Here is a 21,611-nt window from a genome sequence, read left to right as displayed (position 1 = left end):
AAGTGCTTTTGCCTTTTCAAAAAATGTAACATTAAGTACAGATCAATAACTTGACTTATGTCCTTTTGACTATAAGTTTCTAGTATTTCTAAGTCTGAGTTTGTTTTCTCTTTTGAACTGAGTTAGATGATATGGGAAGAGAAGAGTAAGGTTTGAGAAATAATTTAATGAATTCAGTGTGAGGCATGCAGAGCACCAGTTAAATGCTTGTGAACATTTGTACAAAGATATCCTAAAGGTGGCTGGAGAAATAGAGCTGAACCTCAGTGAGATGTCAATTCTACAGCAATATATTCGGAAGTACTCAACATATAGGTGGAAATTTAAGCCATGAGAATAAATGAGTTTAAGAAAAGAGCAGATAAAGACTGAAAGTTATAGGAAATACTAGATAAACAGGAATCCTTGAAGGAAACTAGAGCTAGTTATAGAGAACGAGGAGAAGCTAGTAGCAGGACACATAGCAAGTACGGACTATCAAGGAGAAAATGATCCCAGAATCAAATGCAAAAGAGAAGTCCAATATATGACTGAAAATATGACTTGTGAGAGCAGTTTCAGAGTATCTACAGAGTATCTGGCATGGGGCCAGACTGCAGTGGGTTAACTAGAAAATGGGAAGTAAGTACAAGAATATGTATAAACCACTCTGTCTCAATATTGAGGAGGTTAGAGTAGAGAAGGTCAGGGACAAAAGTCTTGAGTCTTTTTTTCAAAAAAAGATTTTATTTATTTATTCATGAGAGACACAGAGGGAGAGAGAGAGAGGCAGAGATACAGGCAGAGGGAGAAGCAGGCTCCATGCAGGGAGTCTGTTGCGGGACTCGATCCTGGGACTCCAGGATCATGCCCTGGGCTGAAGGCAGGCGCTTAACTGCTGAGCCACCCAGGGATCCCCTGTCTTGAGCCTTTAAAAAATAATCTCACATATTTTTCATAAAAATATAAATCATAGAACTCAAATATTCTATTTAACACTTAACCATGCACAAACTTTTAATTCCGCCCAAATTAGTACCACTTATTAATCAGCTTTCATCTTCTAATTACAGAAATGATCACAGTACCACTTTAACTTCATTACTGAACATTCAAGTGATCAAGGGATTCCCTTATGTTTCTGCTGTCAGAGTGCCCACACGGAGGTCCCATGCCAGCTGAACATTGCTGACTCTCTGAAAAAGGTCTCAGCATCGCCTGGAACATGGACTTCACAAAATAAGAAGTGATAAATAAATTTCAACTTTCAAATTCAAATCCCCATGAATGTTTTATTTTCCTATCTACTTTTAAACATATAGAATTCTCCTTTTCAATCCTCCTAAGTGATAACCGTGTTTTGGCATTAATAGCCCTTGAATAAAAAATATGCATAATAAAGGGCCACATTGTCATATTAACTTAATCATTTAATATTCATCTCAATTAAGATTCATTTATGGGCTGTGCTAAATTTTATCTGACCCTGAGTTTCCATTATACCTATTGAAATTATCATGCATATCAGTACTTCCTTATATCAATGAGTTCTGTCTGGTTCAAGATGGTGACATAGGAGGATCCTGGGCTCATCCCCTCCCACATTCAATCTGTAGAAATATATGAAAAACTTCCTCTAGGAAAAACAAGAAACAAAATCTAAAATCTAAAATCTGAACAACTGCTAGGCCTCTGACAAACAAGAGAAGGCTCACATAGAAGCAGATAGCAGGGGCTGGGACACAGTCTGGTCATAAGCCACACTCACATGCCATGACCCACAATACAGAGGGGAAATCAAATCCCAGAATTCTCCCTGAGACTGAAGGGTGTGAACCCATATCAGGCATCCCCAAACTTTTAAGACCTGTATCCTTCTGTACATGTCTGGGGCTCATGTCCATCAGACCCAGAAGGCTATTAAGGATCTGAGAATATACCTCAGGAGCTGGGCTTGCTTCTCCAGGGCTTGGTGCAGGCAGCTGAGAAGGGCCCAGACTTTTCTGTGAATGAGACTTGTGAAGCTTAAAGTGTAGGCCTGAGGGGCAGGCATCTAATTCAGCACACAGCTGGGGGCCTGCTGGCTGACAGGCATCATCTTTACCTCTGTCTTTGCCTCTCTCTAGCCAGCAGGAGACATCTTTTTTTTCCTTTTTCTATTTCCTGGTGGGCACCATCTACATACTCTCCCTCTGCCTCATTCCAGTTCCCTTCTTCTGGCTCCAGAGCACCAGTATCTCCAGAGGGGAGCTTTTATATGCATCCAGTGCTCCAGTTTTTATATCTGGTGCCACGATTTTCACGTAGCAGTCCAGACGATACCTGTAGATCACCAAGCACTGGTGGCCAGGGGCTTAGGCTTGTCTCCCTGACAAGCATACTTTAAAATCTACTGCCTGAGGGTCTGGCTTCCAGTCAGCCAGAATCCAGGGGCTGACTGAGCCCCCCTTTGGGTCACTGATGGGTGTTACCACACCCACAACCCCTGGGAGCCATTCAAGATAAAACTGGCTACTGGGATAATCACAGAGGTTTGAGGGACAACCAAGAGGTAGGCCAGGGTTGAAAGGTAAGGTTTATCTCCCATGCTAGGCCACTGCAAGACTGGGAGAGATGGCTGTTTTACCTAATGTTTGGAAACCAACACAGAGAGTCAAGCAAAATTTAAAGAAATAGGAATAGCTTCCAAATGAAAAAATATGACAAACCCTCAGAGGGGAGTAAAGAAACTTTAATGAAGAGATAAGTAATTTATCTTTATATCAATTTTCCTAACTTTATCCTCATAGTCTGTGGATCTTTGATATTCTGAATGCATAAGAACCAAATTTCTCTGACAAAGGTTTTTAGTTTTTTTTTTTTCTTTCCAGAAATACATCTCATCCCTTCCATATACTTTGTCATCCTCCACAGAAGGAATAATCAAACAAATCTTCCTTACCTATATGGATTTCAACCGGTTTTCTAGGTTAATAAAAAGGTAATAATCTAATAATCCAGAGAAGACTAAAATGCTCATATTTTTTAATGCTGAGTATTAACTAGAGTAACCATAGACTTTATCAACCAAACTGGGATATTCAGGAGAGTGGAAGGAGTTGTTATTCATAATTTTTTTAAAATATTTTTTAATTTTATTTTATAAATTTATTTATTTATTTATGATAGTCACACACAGAGAGAGAGAGAGAGGCAGAGACATAGGCAGAGGGAGAAGCAGGCTCCATGCACCGGGAGCCCGACGTGGGATTCGATCCCGGGTCTCCAGGATCGCGCCCTGGGCCAAAGGCAGGCGCCAAACCGCTGCGCCACCCAGGGATCCCTGTTATTCATAATTATACAAAAATCAGGCTAGGACAGTCAGACAAACCTGGGTATATGGTCATTCAACTTTCAGCTACCCTATACCAAGAAAAAATAAATACTGAAGGAGCTTCAGCAATTATGGGAAGGAGTAGGGACAGTTAAGGTTTGTATCTTGCTTTTACAATCCCTTTGATTGTAAAATGTGTGTGATTTCACAACCCCAATCTAACTTTGATGTGCTGCTATGACTTCAAAAATACTGGCACTATCTGAAAATGGTTGACCTCACTTGTAAACCACTATACCAGACCAATTGCTAAAGCCACATTAAAACTTTCTCTTTTTCTCCAGCTTTCTGACTACATTGTTTCCTTTTTTCCCATTCATGGCCTTGTCTCATTCTTTGGACTCCTTATATGTAGTACTGTTTTTTTAATTCCAAACTTGGTTTCACTTTAACCATAATTTTCCCAGACTAAACTGAGTTCAGTTCTAACATAAGGCAACATAAAATTCTGAAATTACCCAACTTTTCCACTATTTTCTCATCATAGAAGGATCAATGGGAGCCATGAATTAATTCATTCTCAGCAAATTTAATGCCATAATCCAGGGTCAAAAAATACTCTTCTCTCAAAAAACAAATTCTCTCAGAATATGGCTAAAATAGGTGTAATGTTAAATATTAATATGCTCTTATCACTTTCAATTTTAATTATTTCAACAGAAAACAGATACAGACAGATCATTTTATAAGCAGTCATCAGACTCATGGAGTTGACATTGGTTGCTAGCTTAGAAAATAAGTCATTAAACGTTCTTCCAGTATTATCTAAATAGCTCTATAAATAAATGTGTCATTTGCAGTCTGAAAGAGTTGGTTGGCAAAGCTGAGTGACAACCAAGTTTATCTTAAATCAGGGCTTCCAGGTTTAGAGTTTTCATGTAAAGCATTCATTTATGACTATTCTTATATTTTTACTTGCGCCGATGGAATGGAAAGAACTTTAGTGTGTATCTTTGTTTTAATGCACCTAGGAGACATGCTACAAATTTAGATGACAGATGGGAAGGACCACTGTTGACTCTGAACAGTTTAGAGAGGGTTTCCAAGAGCCTATTAATTTTGTGTGCCAGAAGCTTAGGTACAACTTGAAAATAATAAATTAACTGTGCAAAAGTAATAAAAAAAAACCCTTTGCTTTTGTAATATGAAAAAATGCAGAAATAATATATGTCTGTTTATTAACACACAACCAAAGGGTATTTGTCCTCTTTTTATTTCCTAGAAGTTTATAAATTATGACACTTCCACTCTGAAGTGGGAATATATTGTAATTAAGGACATCTGGGATTTATTCCAATTCTCATCATAATATAAAGTTTCTCAAATCCGAGAGAAGAAAAAAAATAGACATTTTCTGCATGCAATGCTTGTTCTGTAGGTAGATACAACCTTGGACCAGTATTAATTTGTAGTGGGTTAAATGTAGGAGATGATAAAGGGGTGGTCAATAGGGTGAGAGATTCTAGCTAGTAAAATGCTAGGAAAATACTGCTTAAAATTCATTTAACATAGGGGCACCTGGGTGGCTCAGAGGTTGAGCCTCAGCCTTCTGCTCAGGTCGTGATCCTGGGGTCCTGGGATCAAGTTCCACATCAGGCTCCCTACAGGGAACATGCTTCTCCCTATCCCTCTCTCTGTGTGTCTCTCATAAATAAATAAGTAAAATCTTTTTTAAAAATGCATTTAATTAACATAATCAATATCTTCTATAAAGAATCAGCAACCTCTAAACAGCATTTTCTTCCCCAAGAATGTTTTCATTTTTAAAATCCATAGTTTACATGAATTTATCACTGAGGAAGTTGACCTGTGGGCCTTTCAGATGCCTTATTTGAAATTTGAGTCACACCCTGCAGAACAAATGTTTCATACCATTTATATCTCAAATAGATATTAAACCTAATTTCTGAAATCTGAAAAAGAGTTATACTTATCAAAAGAGAGATATATTTTCATGTTCCTTATTGAAATGTTACCATATAATTTCTTCTTTCAAGATAGAAAAGACTCAGAATTACTAGATGAATTTATACCTTTTTTTGCCCAAAATAAAATTTATGAACAAATCAAGTATTCAAAGAGTTCTCCTGGAATGTGTTCAACCCTAGGCACCCTAGTGGGATAGATGTAATTTATCTATCCAATTTACCTTTGGGAAGAAGGTGGGAGGGAGGTTAATTCTGGTAAGATAGGAATAGAATATTTCAAAATAAAAATCCCAAAGTTCTGCTCCCTGGGATCCCAAACAACATTCAAACTTACAAGATGTCTGCATATTATTTACAAATGTTGTTCTCATACACAACAAAGTCAAATATAAATTGGGTCATCTTTCAGCTGTATGTGTGTTTGCACACATGTATACCTATCCATCTTAGAAAAAGAACAGTTGTAAAATGTAATATGCAAAGAGAGTTCTCTGGCATCTCCAACAAAAAAGCTAATCAAAAGGATAATGAAAAGAGAATAAAACCTAACTTTAGTCAAGTTTGCATAGGGTTAAAGCAAATGAAAACTGCAAATTAATCTGAAGAAAAGGTTAGCTCTTAATTCTTAATTCCCCTCCAGAACTGTGAAAAATAGATTTTTGTTATTTATAAACTACTCAGCTCATGGTAGTATACTATAGCACCCCAAATGGACCAAGACAACAAATTATCCCAAAGTATAGCAGCTTAAAAAAATAAATATTTATTAGCCCTTTCCTATGAGTCAGGAATCCAAGTACAGCTTAGCTGGGTGCCTCTGGCTCTGAGTATCTCACAAAGTGTAAGCCAGGGTGTAGTTATATCATGGCTCCATCAAATACACTTTCTCACTACCTACGTGGCTGCTGACAGCCTTGAGTCCTCATTGGCTATTGACTGGAGATATTAGCTCCTTGTCATGTGGACTTCTCCATAGGTCAGCTCACAACATGGCAGCTGGCTTCCTTCAGAGCAAGCCAGTTAGAGAGGAAGGAAGGATTATAGAATATAAAAATGGCAGCCACAATTTCTTTGTAATCTAATCTTGAAAGTGACATCTTAATCACATTTGCCATATTCTGTTCTTTAGGAATGACCCACAAGGTTCCACTCAATTAGTTACTAAGAAGAGTGAGGAATCATTTCAGATCTACACATACTGCTCTATGAAAGAGTTGTACAGCAATGAACATGATTTGGCTCAACTTAACAAGCAGTGTCTTTATGACATATTGCTTCACTGATCCAAAAGAGATGAGTATTTACTTATACAATTCAGGGCTGTATGAGAAATGGTTGTAGTCAAGGGTTAACAGGCTAAAGCTCTAATTAAGCTAAAGTCAATCCATACTTCATCTGAACATACTCCTGCATACAAACTGCTTAAGGCCCACATGTAAAACAATCCAATATTCAATAAATCCTGCAGATGACCTCTTCTTTCTATATATTTTGACCAGTGCCTATTAAGCTAGTTATAAAGAAAGAATTAAAGGCAAATAATATCATAAATTTGTCTAAATTCATAATTAATTCTTAGACTTCTGCATGTGTAAGGTTCACCTAGATTGTTGGTTAAAAACACACATTCCGGACCATCATCCTGATATTCTGAATCAGGAACTAGGAAGGGGTCTCAGGGATAGTAACCACCACCTTGGGAGATTCTGATATAGGTGGTCCATTAGACACACATTATGAAACACAGATCATATTCAGTGATAAAACGTTAAACAGCATTGATCTAGTTCTCACCTCTAAGGAATACAGTGAACACTATCGTCTCTGCTTGAAAACAATTCATAGTAATTACTTCAAAAACTACCCAACCTTTAAAATGACAAGATTTTTTAAAAATTAAAACACAAAAATGATTAGATTAAAAAATAAATAGGGAAGACTACGTGGTTCAGTGGTTGAGTACCTGCCTTCGGCTCAGGTTGTGATCCCGGGGTCCTGGGATAGAGTCCCGCAACAGCCTCCCTGCATGGAGCCTGCTTCTCCCTCGGCCTATGTCTCTGCCTCTCTCTGTGTGTCTCTCATGAATAAATAAATAAAATACTAAAAATAAATAAATAAAATGATAAGATGGGGGGAAAATTTTTGGAATTTTTTCTGGAGATTGAGGGTGAAAAAGACAATCAGGCATAGATGTATATACCAGAATTAAAGGCCTATTATGCAGGCAGAGTTTTGTGGATTTTTTTTTAAGATTTTATTTATTTACTTGAGAGAGAGAGAGAGAGAGAGAGAGAAAGAACAATGAGCTGGGGAGGGGCAGTTTAGGGAGAAGGAGAAACAGACTCCCTGTTGAGCAGAGAGCCCACCAGGGAACTTGATCCCAGAACTCTGGGATCACAACCTGAGTCAAAGGCAGATGCTTAACTGATGAGCCACCCATGTGCCCCAAGCAGAGATTTTTATCTGCATAATTAACTACTGAGTTCTTAGCACCTCAACTAATATCTGGAATACAGTTAGGTCTTAATACATTAAGAATGTTAAATACTATATCAATTAGTTATGGACACAAAAAGGTAAGTACTGTGGTTACTTTATTATAATTTTGAGCCAAAGAAAATAAAAGCTAAATATAGAATATAAAAAAATAAGTAATAAGGTGTTTAAAGTTATGTTTAAAGTAATGAGGTCTTAATATGTTAGGGAAGGGAAATATTAAAGGCTAAATTTAAAGGAAAGTTGCCATTGATTGCTCTATAGGATATCATCACACACAAGACAGTAATCTTATTACTAGCAGAAATAAATTACGGAATGTGCCTGAGAAAACTGAATTTCAAGCTAGTCAGACTCTTCTTTGGAAAACTGAGTTTTAAGGTAGCTTGTACTTCCAATGTATTCTTTGTCAAAACCTGATGTCATCCCTCAGTGGCAAATTTCCAGTTGCCAATTTCACCTTATGAAATTTTTAAAGTGTGTGTTAGAGCAGAGGCCTTGGGAAGGATGCCTATCTCAAGAAAGTTTAAATCTATGGAGATAGAGCTTTCATTTTAAAGCAAAAATATCTGACTCTGACATCACTCTCTGTTCAAAAAATAGTTTATGGAGCAAACAATTGGCAGTCTAAAGTATTTTTCCACTAGTAACAACACAGTAGACATTGGTGGAGTACATGACTCCATTTGAACACATCAGCTACCCATAAAAAGGGGACTTGGCATTGTACAAATATCTTGGAACAAACACATGTCATATGTGGCTGATTTCTACATTTTGATTGTGCTGGTATTGTAAATGAATGTATTTTCCTCCAGTCCTTGTTCCTTTGACCTTTTAGAGTCTTAATGAGACTCCAAAAGCAGCAATCAAAAGCACAGTGTTCCATTTTAGAAGCATTCGGAAAGCAATGCATTTTGGCTAAATTTAGTTGTAGCATTCAGAGTTTAAAAACATGTCTGGTCATCTTTTTAAGAGATACATAGTGAGTGAGTGACTACTCACTTTTGTTTTTAAATAAATTGGTCAAATAATAGCTGCTGCTTCTTGCTTCACTCATGTAAAAGAAAAAAAGGAGGGTCTTGGTGGGGATAATAACAAAAACTGACCCATGTGAGGCATTTCAATGGCTGCAACTCAGGCGTGCTCATGTTGTAGTACACCAAACAATAGAAACTTTTGTATTCATTTGAAACAATCCTGGCTCAGAAAACACAATTCACAATTAAAATTGAGGCAACAAAATTGGACGCTGAAAACATTGAGAATTGCTCATGTTGAATAAATACTATACTCTTTATGAAGAATTACATCTGGTACAAACTTTAGAAAGTAATTGAAAGTTATTTTTTTAAAAGGGAGAATCAAACTTCAAAGTAATATTTCATCTCCTAAGTGATAACATGGGAAATATTCATAAGTTTACTATTTAAGCAATAATTCTGAGTTTAAGGCATATATTGTTTGCAGTACATAGTCAGAACTTTTTTTTCTGGGTAACATAATCTAAGAAAGCACATCAAGCCACAGAAATTCAGGTCTTTGACTCCACAAAATTAAGTTCTATGAAAAATTGCCAGATAAGAGAAACCAGACACGATTTGGAAGTTTGAGCATAATTCAAGTGTAAGATAGCTTTCCTCAGTAGAAAATAAATTTCTTTTTAATTTTATTGTGTAAAGAACAGTTAACACGAGATCTATCCTTTTAGCAAAATTTTAAGTATATATTACAGTATTGTTGACTGTAGGTGCAATGTTGTACAAAGCTCTAGAACGTATGCAACGTAACTAAAACCCTATGACCACTGATTAATAACTCCCCATTTTTTCCTCCTTCCAGCCCCTGGCAACCATCATTCCTCTCTTTGATCCTATGAATTTGACTTTTGGTTACCTCACATGAGTGAAACCATGCAGTGTTTGCCTTTCTATGATTGGCTTATTGCACCTAGCATAATGTCATCAAGGTTTATCTGTGTTGCAGCATATTGTAGGATTTCCTACCTTTTTAAGGCCAAATAGTATTCCATATGTATATACCACATTTCTTAAGTAAATAAAAAAATAGTTCTCTCAGCATTTACAAACCTATAAATGAAAAGCCAGGCTAGTAACTCATATAATAAGGTGGTGGGTGGACCTCTATTGAGATACACTAGCCAGTAATGTCGGAATCCAGTGTGGAAGGAGGAAAGTAAAAGGAATGGGACTGGGAAAGTCATTCTCTCTTCTTCCCTCTTATCTGCCCTTATGGATCTAATCTCATCCATGGGGTAGTGTTTACGGTTGTTTAAATGTGCTGAGTGAAGAAGCTCCAAGAAGAAAAGGGAAGAAGCATGGAAAAGAAGGGAGCATAAGAGGAACATGAAACTCACTTAGACCTGCTTCTTTGTTACTTGTGCATGTTGGCTGGGGTAACATTAAAGCCACTTCCCAATCCCCTATGCCATGCTCCTCAACAATCAGGAAATAGTTTCCACTCAGCTGCACAAATCTCTATTTCATCTTGTCTAAATCTAAAATTAAAATTCCAATTATATTTAATCTTAGGAATTAAAAAGTTGACCATAATCTTGCATTATGTGTAATAAGTGGAGGAGCCAAAGTCAAACCAGGTTCAACTGTCTTCCAGAACCTTGCTCTTTCCACCTAACTACAGCTGAGAGTTCCTAATAAAGAACAGCAGTGGAAGTGCAGTGTGAGGAAAGCCCACAACATGAAGTCTAAATAAAACAGGCAGAAACCTCACCAACTTCATACAAATATGTAAGGACTTCCTCAAATAGAGAATGTATGATAATAAAGCTCCATTAGGGCAAATTCTGAAAACAAATGAAGATATCAGTGCATAACAGGTGTGAAAATCAGAATGTAGATGCAGGAATATCGTAGATAAGAGCTGAAATTAAGTTCTAAATGGAGTCTTCTGGCACAGCAGTTTTATTTTAAGAAATGTTCTAATTTCAAAGGCGTCCTCTTAGAAGTCAGCAAATTATGGGAATGAATATGAAGAAATTGAAGCAAAGAACATTGATGAAATCTTCCCCCATCTTCCCATCCCCCATTCTCCCAGCAGCCATAGAGAAAATATTTGCTAGTAAAACATGTAGAAATAACTGTGAGTCCAACTCAAAACCTTGATGAGATTAAGTATCATTATTCAGCACGTAAGTGCACAAGCAAAAACAATGTGTTAATGAGAACAGCATGAGTTTGGAGAGGCAGTCTAAGGCCTTAATTTTTTAAACTTGGGAGAGGTGTGGTCTTCCATTACTTTAAAATAGACACACTAGAGCACAGAGGTCAAGAGCAAACGAGATCAGCCTGGCCAAAGGGTACCTCTGTCACCCACAGTTTACTAGTTATGAAACCATGAATGGTTAATTATAGCTTTCCAAATATAGTCTTAAGTTTTATTATCTTTAAAATGAAAATAAGAGAATTACCTCATTGCATTCTTGTTGGATTAAGCTAGATAAGCATGTACATTATGTAGCATAATGCCTGGCATAGAGTAAGAACTCCATCAATTTGAATTTGAATCATTGTTTAGTTGTTTCATTTTCAACCAGAAAATTAGGAAAATAGAGCATGATCATTTTGGTTCAAATAATCTATCCCATATTCTGTCTGAGTGTATAATCAAAGGGTATTTTATGGAAAAACATCATAGTCACCCTCCATGACTCAATATCTTGATATTATGGAATTGATCTAAGCCTTTATTTTGATAATAATAATCAAATGGTTCTGGCTTATCTTTCAGAGACACAGTTTCTATAATTTTTTTCTTATTTATGTAAATAAGTATTTTCTTTAAACTGTGAATAAGTGGTCACTTTGGCACACATATACTAAGATTAGAACATTACAGAGAAGATTGGCATGGCACCTGCTCAATGATGGCATGAAAATTCATAAAGACTTTCTTATTTTTATGAAAGAGTCTGGATATGGATAGTGGTGACGGTTGCACGACAGTATGAATGTACTTAATAATACTGAACTGTTCATTTAAAAATAGTTAAAATAGTACCATGATAGGGGCACCTGGGTGACACAGTCAGTTAAGCATCTTACTCTTGATTTTGGCTCAGGTCATGATCACAGGGTTGTGAGATCGAGCCTAGAGCCTGCTTGAGATTCTCTCTTCTCTCTCCATCTCCTTCTGTCCCTCCCCCACCTCTCTCCTTCTCTTAAAAAATGGTAAATCTTATATGTATTTTTTTACAATACAAAAATTGGAAAAATATGTATTAATCCTGCTTCATTATGAGGATCCTGAGATCTTAAAACCCTAGTCATTTTGTCAACAATTTTACATATTTGAATAGTTATGGTATAGCTAAATTGCTTGTCCACTGTTACTCAGCAAAGCAGAGACAAATAGCATTAAACTTCTGAATATTATAATTTTAAGAAACTAGAGCAAGCTGTTTTTGTTTATATATTTATGCTTATTGCATAACACTCCAGAAGAATAACTATTTGTAGAATCACCTGTTACCACTAAATTTTCCACTATGTTTTTAAAATACTTTTAGAGATACATGCAGAAAAAGACATAGTAATCAAAGCAAAATTATGTTTTAGCTTGATGCCAAAGCAGCAATTTAAAACATTTTAAATGTTTTCATGTTACTTATTTTTCACAGAATTGTCTAGAAAGCTCTCCTAAGGATTAAAATTACTGGTTTAAACAACTGGTATATAAACATGAAGCATGAAAATAAATTTACACCAAGAGCGTAATCACAACCCTACTGCAGTTTCCATTCTTCCACGTTCCAACATTCCATTAAATATCAAACATGGCAATGGATGATTTTGAAGAAAGTACAATTGTTTACTCTTTTTTTTCTTGCCGTCTAAAGATAATGGTTTCTTGTTTTCAATATCAAATTGGTCTTTACCTGCATCTATACCCTTAAATTCTACCTTTCCTCCCATTGCAGTGGATGAATTGTTCCTGTTTGTAACCATGGTCTCATTGCTCTTTTTCCCTTTGTGGCTAAACTTAGTGGACATAGTTAATTCAACTTCCTTGCTGCTTACTATCTTCTCAGCCTGCTTCAGTCAATTTATCAGCACCTCCATCTTGCTCTGCCTAGTGGCCAGTTCTCAAACTTCATCTCTCTCAACCCTCCAGCAGTGTTTGACACAGTTATCACTTCCGTACTGACATGTATTTGTTTTTGACACTCTACTATGCTAATTTTCCTGCCTCTTCAGTTGCCCACCCTTCTCTGCTTCTTTTGCTGGATCCTTTTCCTCTTCCTGATTTCTACATGCTAGAGTGCCCAGGACGCAGGCCAGGCTCCATTTTCTCCTCTATCAATACTTTTCCATATGGCTGTATCTAGTTTCTGCATATTAATACCATCTTTCTGCTAATGACTGCCCAAAGCATATATCCAGCCCTGACCTCCTCCTGAATCCCAGGATCATGTATCCAACAGCCTAGCCTACTCATCTTCTCCAGTGAGTGTCTATTAGGCATCTACCCAGAGCGGCAGCCTTGCACCCCCTCCAGAGCTTCTTCCAGTCTTCTTCACCTGACTCAGAAGTTAAGTACAAAAACCTAGAGGTCATCTTTGAATTTCTTTCCTTCTCCCCTACAATAAATTTATCTGCAAGTCTTGTCAACTTGTATATCTCAAAACATTTCCTAAATCCAGTCACTTTTGCTGGCTCTCCTTCTACTATCCTTGTGTGTTATCATTCATGCCTACCTCAACTAGCACAATAGCATGCCCATCAGTCAACTTGCTTCCATTTCTGCCCTACTATACTTCATTCTCCACCAGACAACCAGACAGTGCTTTAAAAACTAAATCAGGTCATGTCACTTCACTCAAAAGCTTCCAGGGTGGGGTGCCTGGGTGGCTTAGTCAGTTAAGCATGAGACTCTTTTTTTTTTTTAATTTTTATTTATTTATGATAGTCACACAGAGATAGAGAGAGAGAGAGGCAGAGACATAGGCAGAAGGAGAAGCAGGCTCCATGCACCGGGAGCCCGACGTGGGATTTGATCCTGGGTCTCCAGGATCGCGCCCTGGGCCAAAGGCAGGCGCTAAACCGCTGCGCCACCCAGGGATCCCAAGCATGAGACTCTTGATGTTAAGTTTCAGACTCTTGTTTTCAGCTCAGGTCATGATCTGAGTTCTGAGATTGAGCCCCACCACAGTCTCTGGGTATAGGGTCTGCTTAGATTCTCTCTCCCTCTCCCTCTGTCCCTCCTCCTCCTCTCTCCCCTTCTCTAGAAAGAAAAAAAAAAAAAAGCTTCCAGGGTATAGGCATCACACTTAGAATAAAGTCTAAACTGCTTATCACCTCCAGATCTGTCTCTAGCCACCTGTCAGCTCTTATCTCCTACCATTCTATTCTCTCATTTCCCACAGATCTCAGCCAAATCACCTTCATTATTCCCCAAAAATACCAGTGTGTTTCCCTTTAGAGTGTTATTTACTGGTGCACACTAGGTTTTTGATAATTATTTACTGGACAAAGTATTTTAAGCTGGTCTTTTTCTTTCTTCACTTTCACTATATTATTTCTGTTAATTTGTACCACTTCTTGTACCCACTTTCACACCCATTCTGCATTATGCCCAAAGAAAAAGAACACATCAATATTATTTCAGGGTTACTCACTGTGCATAATTCAAAGTGTTTCTTTTTCAAGTGATAAATCTAACAGAAGGAGTGATGTCTTGCTTTAAGGCAGCCTGGGAGCATGTCTTTCAAAAAAGTTATGCAAGATGATTAAGTTTTTACAGATCTACTATATAACATTGTGGCTATAGTTAACAATACTGTATTGTACACTTACCCATTTGTTAAGAAGTTAAATCTCATGTTAAGTATTCTCACCACAATAGAAAAACTTTCACTATCAGATATGTTAGATAAGTTTGCTGAGACACAGCATATTTAGACCTCAGGCTTTTGTTGGAGGCCTGATACTTTGGGAGCTGAACAGAGTAGAGCCAGTGTCTAATAATTTGCATTTGTACCAACATCCCATTCATCTTTTTACCAGGAAGATTCAAGATCTGATCAACTCTCTTACCACTGTTTTCCATCCTTCCCTCTGCCACCACCATATATCTTCCTAAAATTAAGGCTAAAGCCTAGAAATCAGTCTTGGTTTTCTCTACCATCCTTTTGCAATCCAGTGTTATTTAATAAATCCTCTTTCTTCCAAAATACCAAGAACTTCATATACTCATCCCACAAATATTAACTGAATTCTTCCTTGCTTCCAGGCATTATCTTATCTCTGGTGATATAAAATGTATAGCAATGGATTGACATGTGCCCATATTACTGCAATTCCTTTAAGTTCCTTGAAAGAAAATTGCTATATAAATCTAAATATTTTATGATCTTTAACTTAATTTTATTTCCCAAATTTCCATCTCAACTCCTTCCCTCATTCTCTATTTTCCTATCTTTTAATTTCCCACTACATTTTCACTGCATATCGTAAGATCTCAGTAAATGATACTGACTGGCATCTTCTGTTATGTCCCTTTGCCTATATTCTTCATTCTATATGCAAAACTACTACCTCAAATTCAAAAGCCAACTCAAATTCTGATTAACCCAGGAAGACTATGTGGCAGAGCCAGGTATTAAAGGGCTTAATTCCAAAGCATCCTGTTGTGAGTATCGTGTGTGAAGTACTGAGAGAGATGCAGAATGAAAAGGACCAAGCATATTCTCAGCACCTTAGTCTGGGAAGTGGACATAACAAATGCACTAGGAGTATAATACTATGACCTAAGGAAGATCATAAATTATGGATACCGCTTACAGTTGAGACTCACAAGGACTTCCTGAAAGTGGCACATACATAAGTGGTTAAAAGTGAGCAGGATTTCAGTTGATACAAATAATTGAGAATTGCAGATAGGCCTCTGAGAGCAGCATGAGAGGAAGGATCCTAAATGATGATCTCTCTATCCTGTGGCAGCAAACGTCAGGGGCAGCTGTACTTTCTGAACTCTCATTTGGTTGGCAGATGAGATTATCTGCCAAGGTGCTTAATGTTTGTTTGACAATACTAATGACAGCTGAACAACATAGACTCACTCTTCTGAGTCAATATATGAGCGGCACTGGCACTATCAAGACAAGGTATCTCTTCCTCAAAGCAAATGACAGAGAAAAATCATACAAACACAAGTGGAAGGCATTCTTCAAGGATAACATGAAGCTGTGGCAAGGGCAGTTTCTATCTGTGGCTAGAAAATGCAAGAGAAGACAGACAATTTCACAGAGTTTTAACCACAATAATAGATACATGGCTTATTTGAGCAGAAGGAGAAAGCCAACTCCTAGACAACAAGACATAGCTATATAATACACACACACACACACACACACACACACACACACACACACACATAGAGGGATGAAGGCAGGTTCTCATATTTATTTTCATAATTCTGTGCATGTAGAACATACTATGTGAGATTCAGAATATGTGTTAGACACTCACTAAGCAAGGTGTGAAGGAAGCAAAATGAGTTTTTGTCTTCTTCCCATATTCTCCATAAGAGCCCCTCTATCTTGGGGAACCACTCCTTAGCTTCTTTGTTCTCCTCACACCCTTAAATATAACTATAAATAGTCACTTTGCATTCAAGTTCTTTCCCTAAATAAAGCACACCAAAACAACAGCTTACTCTGTTTCCATGCTTGGCCCTATAAATTACATGTAGCAGTTATAAAAGAAAGCTTGTCTTAATTAAACAAAGAAAGCAAAGATAAAGAAAAGCAGCTGTAGGTTTTTACAGGGGGCTGTAGTAGGGCCCAAGGTATTTCTAAGAAGTTGAATACTGTTTTATGGGTCACAGCTCCAAGGCACCAACCCTTCAGAACATAATTCTTTCTATTGCTATAAGATGCTGCCACACACTAAAGAGTAGGTTTTTTCACGGTAAATGTTTGGTGTAAGACAATATGTTCAGGGGCATCACCAAAAAAGAGGTTGGGAGAAGTTCTGGTCTAGGGTGTGATTGGGTCTGTGGATGGACTACAGAATATCTGTGAACTCTTGAAATTATATGTAAAATTGTGGCTATCTGCATTTCTCTGGAGAGAGCTCCATTGTTCTGTTTATATTTTCAAAAGGATATGTAATGTCCACAAAGGTCAGTGCTCCAGGGAAAGTATATTAGTGTGCTAGGACTATCATACCAGAGTGTCACAAACTGTATAGCTCAAACAAGAGAAATTTCTTGTCTTCCCAGTTCTGGAGGTTAGAACTCTGAAATCAAACATATTGACAGGGTTGGTTTCTTCTGGAGCCAACTATTCTGGGCCTCTCTCCTGGGTTTATAGATGACTGTCTTCATGTTCACATGGAATGCTTTCTGTACATATGTGTGTCCATGTGTCCATTCTCTCCATTTGATAAGGAAACCAGTCATAGAGAATTAGGATCCCCCCCTATTCCAGTGTGACCTCATCTTTAGTTAACATCTACAATAACCCTTTTTCCAAGTAAGATCACCTCCTCAGGTATTAGGGGTTAGGACTTCAATACAGGAATTTTTTTTTTTTATTGATACTGATAGGTTTTATTTATTTTTTTTAATTTATTTTTTATTGGTGTTCAATTTACTAACATACAGAATAACCCCCAGTGCCCGTCACCCATTCCCTCCCACCCCCCGCCCTCCTCCCCTTCTACCACCCCTAGTTCCTTTCCCAGAGTTAGCAGTCTTTACGTTCTGGCTCCCTTTCTGATATTTCCCACACATTTCTTCTCCCTTCCCTTATATTCCCTTTCACTATTATTTATATTCCCCAAATGAATGAGAACATATAATGTTTGTCCTTCTCCGACTGGCTTACTTCACTGAGCATAATACCCTCCAGTTCCATCCACGTTGAAGCAAATGGTGGGTATTTGTCATTTCTAATGGCTGAGTAATATTCCATTGTATACATAAACCACATCTTCTTTATCCATTCATCTTTCGTTGGACACCGAGGCTCCTCCCACAGTTTGGCTATCGTGGCCATTGCTGCTATAAACATCGGGGTGCAGGTGTCCCGGCGTTTCATTGCATTTGTATCTTTGGGGTAAATCCCCAACAGTGCAATTGCTGGGTCATAGGGCAGGTATATTTTTAACTCTTTGAGGAACCTCCACACAGTTTTCCAGAGTGGCTGCACCAGTTCACATTCCCACCAACAGTGTATGAGGGTTCCCTTTTCTCCGCATCCTCTCCAACATTTGTTGATTCCTGCTTTGTTAATTTTCCCCATTCTCACTGGTGTGAGGTGGTATCTCATTGTGGTTTTGATTTGTATTTCCCTGATGGCAAGTGATGCAGAGCATTTTCTCATATGCATGTTGGCCATGTCTATGTCTTCCTCTGTGAGATTTCTGTTCATGTCTTTTGCCCATTTCATGATTGGATTGTTTGTTTCTTTGGTGTTGAGTTTAATAAGTTCTTTATAGATCTTGGAAACTAGCCCTTTATCTGATATGTCATTTGCAAATATCTTCTCCCATTCTGTAGGTTGTCTTTGAGTTTTGTTGACTGTATCCTTTGCTGTGCAAAAGCTTCTTATCTTGATGAAGTCCCAATAGTTCATTTTTGCTTTTGTTTCTTTTACCTTCGTGGATGTATCTTGCAAGAAGTTACTATGGCCGAGTTCAAAAAGGGTGTTGCCTGTGTTCTTCTCTAGGATTTTGATGGAACCTAACCAAAGATGTAAAGGATCTATACCCTCAAAACTATAGAACACTTCTGAAAGAAATTGAGGAAGACACAAAGAGATGGAAAAATATTCCATGCTCATGGATTGGCAGAATTAATATTGTGAAAATGTCAATGTTACCCAGGGCAATATACACATTTAATGCAATCCCTATCAAAATACCATGGACTTTCTTCAGAGAGTTAGAACAAATTATTTTAAGATTTGTGTGGAATCAGAAAAGACCCCGAATAGCCAGGGGAATTTTAAAAAAGAAAACCATAGCTGGGGGCATCACAATGCCAGATTTCAGGTTGGACTACAAAGCTGTGGTCATCAAGACAGTGTGGTACTGGCACAAAAACAGACACATAGATCAGTGGAACAGAATAGAGAATCTAGAAGTGGACCCTGAACTTTATGGGCAACTAATATCCGATAAAGGAGGAAAGACTATCCATTGGAAGAAAGACAGTCTCTTCAATAAATGGTGCTGGGAAAATTGGACATCCACATGCAGAAGAAGGAAACTAGACCACTCTCTTGCACCAGACACAAAGATAAACTCAAAATGGATGAAAGATCTAAATGTGAGACAAGATTCCATCAAAATCCTAGAGAAGAACACAGGCAACACCCTTTTGAACTCGGCCATAGTAACTTCTTGCAAGATACATCCACGAAGGCAATACAGGAATTTTGAGAGGACACCATTCTACCTAGAACAGAAAGCATAGCAGTAGAGTGTAAGATCTTTTGTCCCATTTCAAACATACATCCCCATCCCCCCATCTCCAACCCAGGAAAGATAGTATTAATAAGCCTACAAGAATGTTGTAACTTCTATATCCCAACATGCATATCATAATAGGAATAACAGTTAGAATGGGTTAAATGGTTTAATATATGTAAGCTCTTAGATCAGCACCCAGCACATAGTATATGTTGGATAAACATTGACCATCATTTATACACATTTACTCACAGTTTCCTATCTCACCATATTCTCCTTGCCCTCAAATCTGAACCAGACATGTTCTGGATTCCCCTATGCTTCTCCTTCTTTCTCACAATCACAAGTTACATCTTTCTCAGGAGATGGAAGCATCTGGTAGCCTGTGTATATCATGCTGCCCCAAATTCAATAGGCACTTTTATCCCCAAGGATAATCCTTTCAAAATCACCCTATGGGTAGTGCCACAAGGCCCATGACACAGACCTGATCTGTTAAAGGTCAGCAGAAGGCTATAAATCTCTTTCCCTACAGTTCTTTCCCTCCTATAATCAATGTCAAGTGCATATTTTGAAGCCTACTTTTCTTTTTCCCTTTTCCTGGGAATAAGGAACAAAATTGATTCCACTATTCTTTTATCTACTTTTTCAGAGGTTTTTCACAGTTCACCTTCTTTGTATGTTTCCAAGTGTACTTGTTCTTATAACTTTCTATAGTATTTATTATAGCATGAACATTTGTACTCTTTCCTTTGGATGTATTTACTATTTTCAACCTGTTCTTCTAGTTTGAGGGTGAACCATTGATAAATCAGCTGTTTTGCTTTGTAAACAAAACTATTTTCTCCCTCTAAGCTTTATTCCTTTTATGTACATTTGCTTAGATATATAATGTTACATCAGAAACTTCATATAAATCCCATGAAATTATAAAACACATATTGATTTAATTCCACTTAATAATTATTGAATTTCTACCATGTTCTTGGCACTGATTGCCATCAATATTTAAAAAATGAAATAAAACAAGACTACAGTTTTCTAGGAAATAATATTAGAAATTGGAAGTCATGTCATGCATTATGTAGAGAAATTTATGTGTTATATTACTTAATATTATCATATGAGAAAACAGTAAAGGACAAAAAAGATATAAAGACTGTACTTCTGGGCAGCCCGGTGGCTCAGCGGTTTAGCACTGCCCACAGCAAGTCATGTAATTTGACCCTGGTTAAATATCGATTTAGCATTGGAATTCTAAGAATTAGGAGATCTCCTTCCAAGAATAATTCTTTCCTACTTAACTGATACACTTACAACAATATATGAAATACTATCTTAATTTGGCCACACATAGTAGGTGTTCAATAAATAATTAGTAAAAGAATAAAGACAATTTTAAACTGAAAGAACATGCAGGAAACACAGTTAAGCAAAATCAGATGGAAAACCAGGACTGAGTTAAGAAGCAGCAGCAAAAGAAAAACGAAGTTCAAGTTTTTTGAAAGAGTGTTCAAATTGTAAAATTAGCAGTCCAGCGTTAATCTAGTGATATCATTTACATACTTATGGCCATGTATATAGCATATGTTCTAGAGAAATCATCCTATCTGAGTGCTACCATTGAATCTTCAAAATTCTCCATCCCAAAGCTACTGAGTCTAAGTATACAAAAAGTCTCCTTAATATTCTTCCTATTTCATTCCTTCTCTCATTCATTGCATGCATTCATTAAACACCAGACATTCTGCTAAATCCTGAAGACCTAACAGTATACCAATTAGATAAAATTCAGACCTTTTTGGCAGCACCTTCAAGCATTAGGCATTATTTCCTCAATCAAATATTTACTGAAAGCATGAGTAATGCCTAGAAAAGCTCAGGAAGGGCAGCTTGGGTGGCTCAGCGGTTTAGCGCTGCCTTCAGCCCAGGGCCTGATCCTGGAGTCCCGGGATCAAGTCCCACGTCGGGCTCCCTGCATGGAGCCTGCTTCTCCCTCTGCCTGTGTCTCTGCCTCTCTCGATCTCTCTCTCTCTCTCTCTCTCTGTTTCTCATGAATAAATAAATAAAATATTTTTAAAAAAGACTGTATTTCTGGGAGAGTGGCAAAATCTAACTGCAAAACTGGAGTTCTTTCTATTTTGTTGCACTGCATTGTTCATTCTACAAATATTATCAAGAATTTACTTGATAAATTTTTGCACTATTTTGTTGCACTGCATTGTTCATTCTACAAATGTTATCAATAATTTACTTGATAAGCTAAGCATATTGCTGGGTACTATGAACAAAATAATTAAAGCACAGCCAAAATGACTACACACATGAACCTTAGAGTCTAATAAAGGAAGTACATTAATAAGTCAAATTCATTTAATA

General features: G+C 37.4%; 1 long non-coding RNA gene and 1 other non-coding gene across 9 annotated transcripts in view; one reads left to right on the top strand and one right to left on the bottom strand.

Moving 5' to 3' along the window:
* Positions 1 to 21,611, bottom strand: part of LOC112675026 (uncharacterized) — a 331,068-nt gene that overhangs the window by 252,198 nt on the left and 57,259 nt on the right. The gene's annotated exons all lie outside the window — the stretch shown is intronic.
* Positions 11,610 to 11,715, top strand: LOC112675149 (U6 spliceosomal RNA). The gene has a single exon (XR_003145782.1). It is a non-coding gene; the product is annotated as a U6 spliceosomal RNA (small nuclear RNA).

This window comes from Canis lupus, chromosome 14, assembly GCF_003254725.2.
Source record: "Canis lupus dingo isolate Sandy chromosome 14, ASM325472v2, whole genome shotgun sequence".
NCBI lineage: Eukaryota > Metazoa > Chordata > Mammalia > Carnivora > Canidae > Canis > Canis lupus.
Note: the sequence above shows the minus strand (reverse complement) of the source record. Positions and strands in the feature narration are given on the sequence as shown.